The 13,038-nt window shown below is 36.6% G+C and overlaps 1 protein-coding gene across 1 annotated transcript in view; it reads right to left on the bottom strand.

Annotated features, from left to right (window-relative positions):
• Positions 1–13,038, bottom strand: part of elfn1a (extracellular leucine-rich repeat and fibronectin type III domain containing 1a) — a 75,548-nt gene that overhangs the window by 14,143 nt on the left and 48,367 nt on the right. Inside the window, exon 2 of the mRNA XM_005468814.4 lies at positions 11,794–11,874. The gene's annotated coding sequence lies outside the window, so the exon portion shown is untranslated. The remainder of the gene's footprint in view (positions 1–11,793; positions 11,875–13,038) is intronic.

Below are 13,038 nucleotides of genomic sequence, written 5' to 3'. Positions count from 1 at the left end.
AATGGAAACCAGAAAGCTCTTAATTAAAATGTTGTCTTTGCCTACATATCCTGAATATTTATATGCAGATATCTGTTTACAGAAAACATATTTATATATGCATGTGCTCAGTTTAGATTGTTTGAGGTATAGCAAGGCTGCCATGGGTAGAATCATCGGTATCCTGCATTGTGTTTTGCACTATTATTTCTAAATGCAGCGTATGGACATTTTAGATTTAGTTTCTCCTTATGCATGTGTTAAAACTCAAACTGAAATATAGTAAAATTGTATTACTTCCATTGATTAAGCCCGAATGACAACAATAAAAACTAAGACTTATTCTAATAGGTATTTAAAATTCAATTCAATTACATTCTGTTTTATTTATGTGCACAAAATCACAACAACAATTGCCTCAAGGTGCTTTATATTGTAAGGTAATAACCTTATAATAATAAAAAGAAAAAAAGCTTACAGTCACACAGTGAGAGTGAAAAAAATAATGAAAAAATGAAAAAAAAAGATTTAAATAAAAACCAAGAAGACGAAAGAGGAAAAAAAGCCAGAAAAAGCTGAATGAACACAATTCATGTCTCCTGTCTTAGCATCTCAGAATTGTTTGTGTTTTCTTGAAATTAAAAACAGCCATAAAATCTTATAGCTGCCAATTAGTACTGGCCCCTGCTAATTAGCTCCAAATTAGCATCGGAATAATTAGTATTGCAGAAGTATTGGTTGATTTCAATTAATGCTGATGATACATTAGTGGTAAATGTCAAATAACAGATCCTTTTTGGTTAATTAAAGCCTCAAGTGCAAAGGTTGGTCTGATACACACATGCACAGGCATCCTGAATTTTAACTGCCTCTTGGTCTATTTGAAAGTTACATTCAGCTCTCTTCCTACTTGGTATTCCACACAGGTGTCATACTTTGTAAAACTTTAAATGACTTACTGCCCTGCCATCTCTTGTAAATTCCCAATATCTCACTCTATTGTTCTTCAGTGTATCAAGAGTCCTTCAGCAGGCTCATGACCTAGTACGATTCAAGCTGAGACGAGAGCAAAAAATCTCATTACAAACTAAAAGCTCCACTTTGGGTGACACCTCTTATAAAGATGATAAGCCACGGAGAATGGCGTGGAATCACTGCGTTGATGGAAACAGATGCATCAGTGAAACCCTGCAGGAGAATTAAAGCAGCCTAGGACAACAGTTGGCAGAAAACACAAAAGCAGAAACTGTATCCTGTCCAACTATCCTCAGCATCTTAAAGTGCTGTGATCTCTGTGCCGCAGAATAAAAAATTCCATTCTATAATAAAACCATAACAGGTCAGCTCTACAGAATGCATGCTGAACAGAGGAAAAGCAACTGGACTATAGAGAGCATTTATCAAACGGACAGGAGAGAAGTAGAGTTTAATTTAATTCTGTGTTTGAGAGTAAGATACAACTTGGAATAACACCTAAAGGTTTAAATGCAATTTTCCAGGCCATCAACTGACCATCAACTTGCCACGTTATTCTGCCCTCCAAGCCAAAGCATCTGTCAGCAATGTCTCTAGCTGCTGACTCATGACATATTGAACTAAAGTAGGAGCTCCTGTGCAGCTCTGAGCATGACACAAAGTTATGGAAAATTTACAATCTATGAGGATTCAATTTACCTGCTTTTTGTTAACTTCTTTATAGTTTTAACGTTTACAGAAATGATAAAGTTCACATATGCTGACAAAATCTGACAGATAAGACGGCAGTTCTTATCTTTGTCAATTGCCTTGCCATGCTCAGCAGAGGTTTCCCCACCAATTAACCTTCAGGAAGAGACAGTAGCTAATTCAATTATACTGGACTGCGGCGCCGTGTTTCTGAGTGACAGCTCAACCTGCCTTGGTGCTCTGATTGACAAGTTGTGAACCAGAGCAGTCATTCCCTGTGCTGAATGTTTATATCTGTGTGACCCAGTGGGCTACCTGACACATTTAGGAAGAGGACATTATCACTTTCAGATTAGCTCCATAAAGACAATGCAAGACGAGTTTGACTTCAATAATCTACATAGTGGGGAGTTAGTTTTGGTATCAGGAAACTATAACAAATTTACCTTCTTCAGCAAATTTGACTTTTCAACAGCAAATATTCAATCACTCAGCTGATGCTTTGAGGCCTCTGCCCAGATGTAATATTCACTTCATGGCTGTTGCACTTAAGCATCTGGTGCTGAGCGACAGCCAGTAGGAGCATCAGAAAGAACAGATTTATTGAGAACATGTTGTAATCTGTTATGCAAATGAACTGTGTAGTTAGTGGTCAGGAAGATAAAGTGATTATTACTTGATATGATTGAAATCATGACTACATAGACTCTCATATTCAATTCTTTCTGCAGAACACAAAAGTCCATTACGGATGGACAAGGTGGTAAGAAACAACATCAATTGGTGGTAGCAGGGATGCAAGCAAAATCTAACTTTTGGAGGAACTGAAACATCTACGATGACTGCAGAAATGAAAAGGAACACCAGGGTGGCAAATGGAAACAACCACCTTGTGTGATCGCTACTCTAAGAAATAAAACGATCCCTGCCTTGAAAGGAAAGTTATTGTTTCTGACAGGACAAACTCTCTCAGGCTCAACAAGGGGCAGAGGATGTAACGCTGAGCTTGTGCTCTGCTATCAAAGGAGTGAAAGGCATTTTGGTCCACCACAGAAAACACGGGTGCAGACTGGAAGGAGATCGCAACAAGAGATGACAGCTACACTGCTGGGAGGACTTTTATCCCTGTTAGTTTGCAGGATGCAATGAATAAATCCACAGAGAGCAAACATACATTTTGGATGATAAACAAATAAATGCTCTAATGATAGTGTGGCATAATTTGCATTTTTACTGTTGATGTCCATTTGAATTAACTTGCACATGCATAATGAGGAGTATTTGCTTTGCTATATTTTGAACTATTTCTTCATGAGGTTAAAATATTTTAATTTATAAGTAAAAAGTAGAGGTTAAAAAACTGTGTGTTGTGATGTAATGTGAGTGGCTTTCAATAGTAATGCTATAGCTGTCAGCCAAACAGTGTCACATGCCTCCTGTGTGATAGGCATTATGGCAGATCTTGCTCTAGTTAGAGAGACATTGCAGTCAGGTTTTTAACAGCAGCCTCAGTCACCACTATAGATAATACAAATGTTCCAAATTACAATAAATGCCTCTCTTGCAGACTCTCCTCATCTGTTTTGTATTTTGCATACTTCTTTTAAAGTACTTATACAGAGGTGTGCAGTCACCAAATGTCATCTGTGTCATAACCTACTAAGGGAAAGAGACAGAGGCAATTATCATTCAGCAGAGTCGAAAGGTCACATGACAAGTCACATTACACAGTGGACATAGACAGATGGTTTTGTGATGTGATTAATCATTTCACCAATGCAGGCACTCTGCTTTTATGGTGCTCTGTTGAAGTGATTGCTTTTAGTCATGATCATAGACTTTAAACTGTCAAACTGTCAAATAAATATGCTTTTTTTTTCAAGATCCAAGTACGGCAGGAGCCTTGTAACATTAAAGCAAAGCTGAAGGTCTAGATCACACTTCTTTGCAACCTTTATTAGTACATAAGGACTAGTGTTTCATTGCTATGTATTTATTTATTGTTTGGTTAAAGGTCAGTCAGAAACTACGCCTTACTGGATGGAAGAAATCTGGCAATGTGATGCCTGAGAAGAAAGAAGTGCGCTCATGGTCACCTGATGCATCACTTTAAGAGCTGGGAGAGTGAGCATTCTTCCACTGATGATCTCCTTTTTGGTCACCGGGTCATGTCTGGAGAACTACCTCCCATCAGTGTTGATATCAAAATCGAAATCAGATTAATCTGTCATAGAAACTGAAGGTTGAGTTTCACTGTGTCAGTCACTGTCACTGTGAAAAACAAATACAAGTAAGTCACCAGATCCACGGAGCTATCTAAAATCACTGGTCAGGCTAGAAAGCTAACAGTCCTTCTAAGGAGCCAGACTTAATGGGGAAAGCAGCCAAATGTATTGAGTGTATAGTCTGCACTTTTCTACAGTTGTAAAATTTAAAGAACCACTTACAGTGATGATAAATACCAATAAAATATTAAAAGTACAACAACTGTTGCTTTTTATGTTAATATACATATATCTAGTTGCTTGTAAAAACCACAGGGAGCCACTAGATGTGGGCAAAAGAGCAACATGAAGCTCCAGAGCCACCTGTGACCTGTTCTCTTTCCCAGGGCATCGCTAAATGCAGTTTTGCCAAAGCCAATGGCGTGTCATATTTATGGGTTACTTTGGGGATGCTACAGAATCCACCTGGTTGTAAGAACAGTCTGTCAGTTCTCCTTTAATATGCAGCCTTACTTTTTCAAAGGGGCATATTTTAATCCAAACCACTTTCCTTTTTGTAAACCTAACCAAGTAGTTTTTGGCGTCAACACCTAAGCACCAAGTGAAAGTGTAAATAAAAAGCAAATGAAAATTAAATGAATCACCGACTCAAATAAATTGTAAAACACAAAGGAGCAAACAGGATGCTGAAACAAAACAAATTTATTTCCATCTCTTTTAAAAAATGTGAAAAGAAGCGATGCTCTAGGAATTTTATAAAGCGAGATCCTCTCTGGCCTGTTCAGCAAAAGTACTTACCGAGTATAAAGCATAGTTGCAAATTTCTTGAAACATTAATTAAACACCAATGTAACAAGCATCATATCCCCGCTTTCTCCACTCAGTTACATCTCTTAAATCTGGGTTTCAAAAGCAGTAAACTCATTAACAAAAAACAGCTTTTTTGTAGCTTGCTTACATTATGTTTTATCACTGAAATTTCCCATACAGGCAGGGGGTTTTGTTTTCAGTTGACTCACTAAATGAGTGGCATGTAATAAGATGGAAGAACTGAGGTGTCATTATGGGAAAAGTCCCCTGTCATGCAGAGAAAGGTGCCAAAGCATTTCATCAGCGGTGTGGAAAAAAATCATTAGGGAGTCTGTAATGAATGGCTGACAGCTGTCTGTCAAAACTGGGCTTCCATGTTTTAAATTCTATTCATTTTCTCCATGATTGCTTTTCTCATTGCCAAGTCACAGACTGGTTTCCTGTGCACATCTTTATTAACAAAATAGAAGGTTTAATTAAAATAATGGAAATGACAATATAAGAACAAGCACTGTGTTGATTGGCTTTATGGTTGACTTGTAAGTATGTTTGTTGGGGCTGTCACCATTTTGGAATCATGCATTTGTTCCAGCTTGTTTTTGCTCTTTTATGGTGAATTCAATGTAATGTTGTCTTTGGACAGTGTGAATAAGAAGCCTAGGGTTTGAATAAATATTTCCTTTGTCTCCATTTTGCTTCAGTGAGAGTTTTCTGTGAAATCTAACAACATGTAGTTACGCTGCAGTATGCATGCTTCACTCAGATGCTAACCTGAAAGTAAAGCTCTGTAGTGCTGCTCCAGAGAGAAAAACACCCCCAGACTTAAATATTCTCACCATCGTGGTTGCGGGTTGGTTTGATACATTGAATTATCATTATCTTTCTTGCTTGTCACCCCTTGGTTACTGCCATAAATCTCAAACTTGGACTCATAAATAGGACTATTTTCCAGGCACACACTGTGAAATTCTTGTCTGTGTACTTGGCCTTGTTCCCCCTCCTCAGAAGTAGCTTAGCAGCCAATATTGGTTCCTTTGAGACCACCACTACTTCTTTACAGGAATTTTCCTGATTGTAGTCTCACATTCTACATTTTTCAAATTATCTATGCATGCTGAAGATTCTTTTCAATCTCTTAACATTGGTCTTCTGAAGGTGTGCACTTTTAGTGGATTTGATTATTTTAAGGTGCAACTGACCCATTCGCTACAAAGCATTTTGAAGTGAAACGACCCCTTTTCAAATTTTTCAAAATTTACTTTTGTTTTTAATTTTTTTACAGAAGTCTATATACAAAAGTAGTAGAAGGTGTACAGGATATTGGCTCATGTATATTTTCGATTTCAATGTTGCAAATTGTAAAGCAATATTTCTAATAGATATATCTCATCAACAAATTAATGTACTGAGGTATCATCAAGTGAGTGAAGTGATTACTAAAACTGCAGTACATTAAGGCTGATGACAGCCTGGGAAAGGCAAGCAGATGAGTTAATTTCTGGGAAATGCACCAATAGAGAATTGCAACAGCACCACAGAGGATGCAGCAGTTTGGGATTTTCTTTTATTCTGCTATAGCACTGTCATTCCCACCAGTAATGTTATCAAAGGCCTAAAAAAGCCTTTTTATCTTTCAAATATGGATGGTTCAGTCATATTCAGAGAATACAGCATGTTGCATCAGTCTTTCCTCAAAGACCATAATGATTTAAAGAGACTTTGGTTTGATATACTGGCTGCAGTATGTGTTACCAGCTTGATGTCCCGGCAACTAAGTAATCAATGACATCTACATAAACCAAAGCCATGTTTACGGTCAGTTGCACTTCTTTCCTCTAGGCATTGATCACAACATAGTGTGCACATCACAGCCAACATAAGGTTTAACAGGCCAAACTGATATCAATGCTTTGAGGAAATTACAAGAAGGGTTAAACTGCTTTGATAAGGAGGGAGCCCAATAATTGCCGACCATATGGATGTTTTATAATCACTTCATGTGACTAATTTAAGACTCCCTCAAGATCCATGTCTCTCACTAGCTAATCCATGATGCTCTTTACGGTAATCCATTCAAATAACTCTTCTCTAGCACCATCAATTAGGAATGCAGATTAATGGAGGAGCTGGCACTATACAACCTGATAGGGCTAGCTGTCTAGATAGGACAGTGATCGAAGACTCGATATTCAGAATCTTGTATCAATTTTGATTTTGATTTTCACAATAAAACTAAATTTCTGTTGAATTTCTGAGAAATGACTATTAGAAAAGGTTGGTGCAGCTGTAAAACAAAATCCTAAGGAAAAGGCAAAGGAGCTTTACAATCAATTTAAAAGAAAGATTATCCCTCAGCGTGATTTAGATGTTTCTTTCTTTCGTGCTCACTACAAACCCAGCACAAATCAGTGAAGTAAAACCACATACGTCTCTACAGAATCGAGGAAATATGGGTGCCCTAAAACAATATTGCTCTAGACGTTCTTTTCAAGAATAAAATAATTAAACTGGGAGTTTTGTGGTCCCTCTCCAGCTCTGAACTCACAGATCTGTCACTTGAAACTCAGCAGACCCACATCTTTTATTGACAGTGGTTAAAGCATAGCTGCACTCCTTTTTTCAATGGCTGCCAAATTTGTTTTAGGATAGCAGTAAATAACAAGAGCAGATCAGCTTACCATGCTCTTTGCATAATATGGTTTAAAATTTATACCCTAGCAATGGGTAAAGAAGTAAAGAAAATAAATAAATCTCTTTAGCTGCACTTGAAAAGCAGCAGGGATTTAATCCAAGTCAGTCAATTGATCACTGCATGCTTGATGTCGGGATTTGATGTTTGGTGCCTGTTAAAACTGTTTATCCTTGTATGATTGACAAGAATGTATATAAAGGATAAAGGACACTTAAAGGCCCGTTGCCTTTGAAATTCTGGTTTTGATTAAAATGACATAAATCCACTCCCATTTTGAAAACAAAAAACCTGTTTTAAGGAGTGCTTTACATCAAAAGCACTAAAGATGATTTCTTTGGTAGATAAAATATGAGAGTCACTATTTATTTAGGTGTTACCTCATACAATGAATGGCTTGTCAGCAGCACATCTAATTGATGACACAAAAGCCAAGGAAAACATCTCTAACACTGAAGGAAGCTTTATTATTGATGGGTCACTAATTTTCTACAGAGTCATTATTATTATTATTATTTGATCTACTTCATTTATTCATTTTGCATAGTCTTGTTTATTAGGGTTTGATTTGTGGAGAGTTATTAGGTATACTTTGAAATTATTACAAATAACTAAAATATTTTCTTCATAGTGCCCGTATCACTTGTACCATAGCTATTATTTATCAATCAGTATCAATCAGTATTTTTATTTTTGTATACATATGTGTATGTGTGTGTATTTTTATGCTAGTGTGACTTATATGTCTCACAATTTCCTTAAATATATCATTTGAGCATTCTGCATTAAAACTTCTATCAAAGCAGTCTATAAATAATGTTTGTTTACTATTATTATTATTATTATTATTTATATGCTATTAAGAGGTCATAATTAAGGTCATGACTTTCAGAAAAATTCCTTTTCTCACCTGTGAATACACCAAGAAGGCCAATTATTCACATGTATTGTTCATGTATTTTTAATTGTGAAATTACAAATACATATAATTTTATTTTAGACACATTTTACTCATTTCAATGTTTTTTCAACTACTGATTTCAATTTGTTTTATCTCTTAGACCCCTGACTCTACTCTTGTTTGGGGTAGGGGTCGGGGCTAGGGAATCAGTACAATATACTAAAAGGAAACTGATGTGATATTAATACAAATTTTCATAACAAATCGTTACTAAACGATCACTAAAAAAACGTCAGCACTAATTGTTTTCTAACATGCTAACAGTAATGGACCAATTATGTCCCAAATGTACAGCTCAAAACGTAAATTAGTCATGAAAAACAATGTATCTTTTTATGATACATGAGCATGAATTTTTAAGCAATGTAGTTCAATAGGAAGCATAAATTGTATTAGAATTTCATATTTTGTCCTGAGAAAGCAGGCGAGTGTGACTGAGAAACCAAAGCTTTAAAGACATTGTTGCATTGTTAACCCAAATGCTGATCTTTTTCTAAGCCAGTAGTTTTTAGGATTAAACCAAACCAAGTTGTTGTTAATGACTACATTTCATGAAATGAAATATTTATAATTAATTACATCCATTCTTTAAAAGAATGGAAATAAATGGAAAACTGGGAGAGTAGGCCAATAATATATGACTGTTAGGAAAATGTTACGCTACAACAGCAACCCATCCAGCCTCCTAATGTAGACTTTTTTTTGCCTTTTAAATATAGAAAATATTGATTTCATGTACATAGACATTAATCATTGCGTACCAGACTAGACTGATGAAAGGTTGTGTTCAGGGACACAAAAGTATTTGGAAATTTGCATTGTGGAAAGTGAAAAAAATGTTAAATTCATCCATTTAAATAGTCTGAAGGACTGAATTAAATATCTAATTTACTTTTTGTTTTTTTTAATCTTTTTTAAATCATACAGGCGTGTTACAAAATAGCTGGAACACCAGCATTAATGCAACTTCTTACACATGTTAGTACAAATTTAGCTGCCAATATGTAAGTGAACATGCTTACATATTGACTCGGTAGAGCTCATATTTCCGTGTATGCAATTTTTGTGTATTTTCACACAATTTTTGCACCAAATACAGTATGCTTTTGAGATGGATGTAACAATCTGTCAGAGCCTTCACGTTTATACAACTGGACCACAGCAGTAAAGCATTATTACAGCACCTGATCTGCCCACCCTCATTGCAACGTCAGAGGAAAATTGTCACTGTGTGAACATGGCCCATAGGGCACTTCCCTCCTACTCTCTGTTACATGACAGACAAGCTGAGTAACTAGTGAGTCAGCTAAGTTGAAAGGTTCTGCAGGTTATGAAAATATATTGCAAGGAAGTGAGTCACTGATGATTCTGCATCTCTTTTTTGAAGGGCCACTTAATGAGTGCTAATTTTTCATTATTTTTCAGTTTTATCAGAGCAAGAAAGCATAAATAAACAAATGGGAATTATCATGGAAGGCAAAATTATATCTTTAAAAAGGTCAGAAACGTATACTGTGATCTATTGGCAAGAGGGTTTTTTCATGAAAATCACCATCTCCAGTAAGACTTTCTATTCAGTATAACATAAGTGAGGTTGCAAAAATGCTTCTCCAGTAGGATCATGATAAACAAAGTAAAAAGAAAAGGTCCCAATAGGGGAAAACCATAAGATCATACAGTATGAGGTAAAACAACTCTAATCAATTGTGTGATACAGTATCACTGTTATCAGACTGTAGATACTTTCATTCCCATTTTTGCGATGATAAATTATTATCCACTGCAACAACCAGGCTGGTGTGTGTGTGTGTGTGTGTGTGTGTGTGTGTCAGTAGCAAAATGCATGCCTTGAAACACCTGAAATTAGAAACTATCACAAAGGCTGTTTCCAGTAGTGTTGCCAGTATTTTGGCAGGTGTTTGTATCTGCCGGTCTGTCTAGATTAATGAGTATATGATTAAAAAACAGCAACATCATGATAAGTGGACATTGAGGTATAAAAGGCCACTGACGATCCTTCTTTAAGGCCCTATAAATACATTTTAATGTATTTATTTTAATGCAGTGTTAATATAGGATACAGTACTATGCAAAAGTTTTGAGCCACCCTTCACATCTGCAGACATACTTGAAACTATACAGCAAAACAGAATTTGTGTACCTCTAACAAGCCTGAAAGTCAATATTCCCTATGATATTGCTATGCTAGTTTCCTTGTAACTTCTTCAAGTATTCTTCAATAATAGTTCTACAGGCTGCTTGAAGGTAATCTGAAAGCTCTTCTTTGAAAGTTGTCTGACTTTCCTTCTGTTCTCTGTTAAGATCATCCCATATTGCCTCAGTAATGTTGAAGTCCATATTGGGGATACGAATCCATGAATTACAGTGTTCTATTATGTGTTTTTCTATTTTGTGTTTAACTGCATTGGCAGTGTTCTTGGGATCATTGTCATGCTGATGCAGATGGTATTTCATGGTGGGTCAAAATATGATGGTACTTCTCTGGTCATAATTCAGTGAATTTTGACAAGATCCCCAACACCACTGACTAAAATCCAGCACCAAACCCTGACAGAGCCTCTACCATGGTTTACAGACTTACAGCTGTAGACATTCACTGTTTTCACCTCACTTAAAAATAGAAAAAAAATTGGCAATAGAGAAACTTGAATTGAAGTGGATCTAGTGTTTGACTCTGAACTTAAGTAATGAGAATAAACTCTCATACGATGTGAGAATGTAATCAAAATGTTTATCAGAGGGAAATGATTTTTGGACACTCAAGCCTAAAATTAGCTGGTCATAAGCTGGTTATGAGCTAATATGTAAGCTGGTTATAAGCTGTAACCAGCTGTTGCTGTTGTTTAGCCTGCTCCCTTTTAACAGGAAGATCCCTCCACCAGAACCAGGCCAGGCAAACGAGGTGCAGCCGTCTGTCTCAACTGGTTTTGGGTGCACTGCACAGCATGATTATATAAGCCAAGTTTTCAGTTAATATGTCTTTGAAATCTCATTGTTGGTGCAAAAATACTATTTTATGTCTGTTAGCCTGTTAAACTGTGTTAACATTTGCATTTTTTGTAGTTTCAGATATGGACCAGTCATGTGCTTTTATGACAGCCCGCTACAAACAAAGTGCTATATATATATATATATATATATATATATATAGCCAGAAAGGCAGAAAGAGCGAGTGTAATCAAGTACGGACATTTGTGGTCCATACTTTTGAAAAAAGATAATTAATTAAAAAAAATTGAAATGGTGAAATGGTAAAAGAGTTGTCCACTCTCAGAATGACATGTCCTCTGAGCAGTTTGTCTTTGCTACTGTACTGTTCTTGTCATGTATATTGACCGGTGGATTAGCGATGGATTGCCTGTTATCCTCTTAGGGGGCGATTGCTCATGCAGCGCTCGAGTTGACTCAAGCTATGTGAGACTGTACCAAACACCTGCACTTACCACTGTAATCTAGGTTGAAATCCTCAGCGAGGGAAAGCATCCCTGGTGTCCTCCAGCAATACAGATGTCCGCAGATGTCCACTGAGGAACAATAATTGAAAGAGAAACATGTAAATATTTCAATTTCAACAAAGAGGTTCAAAAAATTGATTTTTTATGTCAGTATGTCAACCATTTAACCTTAAGTCAACATCTTAATAGAATCCATGGATGCCATTCTCAATGAATCACGATTAAAAAACAACAATAGCACCCCCTCCGCTTGTTCACCTTCATTTGGCTTATAGTCTCCAAAATGAATTCAGCTGCATGAATATATGTATTTTCTTTTCGTCAAGAATTGGAACTACCTCATTAACCTTATCTAACAAGCACAAGCTAATGAAATCCTCTGTTTCAGTTTCCGGTCTTGCCAAACTTAGGCTCACTAATTAATCAAACATCACCCTCCACCCCCTCCCCCATCGTCTTAATGACGGCCTATAAAGCGAAACAGAATATTCTACACACATTGCCCAGGGGAAGGCTACTTGTGCACAAATTCATGCATTTTTATTGGAAGTTAAAATAAAGAGAAAGAGAAGCTTTGCACTCAAAAGAGAGCCACGCTTTGTATTCGCCGCAATAATCAAAACAGAAGGAAAACACAATTTCTTCATCCTTTGTCCATGCCTCATCCTTGCTGGTATGTTTCTCTGTTCGCAATGCAAGGCTGCAATTTTCCCACTTACATAAATATTAATATCTACATAAGCAAACTCCAAATTACAATTACACTCAGTATTCATGTTACTCTTTTTACTCTAAGCAAACAATTCTTTGTTCTCATCTCTTGTGATTCAGAGTGTATAACATGTTGGATCAAATGAAAAGCACTGGAAAAATCAAATCTCCAACAATCAGTTATGGAAAACGGCAAAATGGCTAGATTTTCAGTCAATGAGAGGACAATAGATAATGTGATCCAATTAGTGGCGGAGGCTGCTATTTGCATTCCAGTGAAAGGGGTGATAGTTAAAGTGGCCCAAGACAGCTGCCTTTCAGCAAAGACCCATGACAACACAAAAAGCAGCGGAACCAAGAGAAAAGGGGAATTTGGGAGTCTTTAGCCGTATTCTTTTAATTACTCATCATAATGACTCCATTTAGCTGTTCAATGACCCATTTTATGGCATTGAACAGGCATGGGAAGCTCTCCGTCCTTGGCAGGGTCAGTCCTGCAGCTGCCCCTGCTGCCATCTTTCA

Source organism: Oreochromis niloticus, linkage group LG4 (genome assembly GCF_001858045.2).
Source record: "Oreochromis niloticus isolate F11D_XX linkage group LG4, O_niloticus_UMD_NMBU, whole genome shotgun sequence".
Taxonomy (NCBI): domain Eukaryota; kingdom Metazoa; phylum Chordata; class Actinopteri; order Cichliformes; family Cichlidae; genus Oreochromis; species Oreochromis niloticus.
The sequence above is the reverse complement of the archived record's forward strand: the minus strand, read 5'-3'. Positions and strand labels throughout refer to the sequence as shown.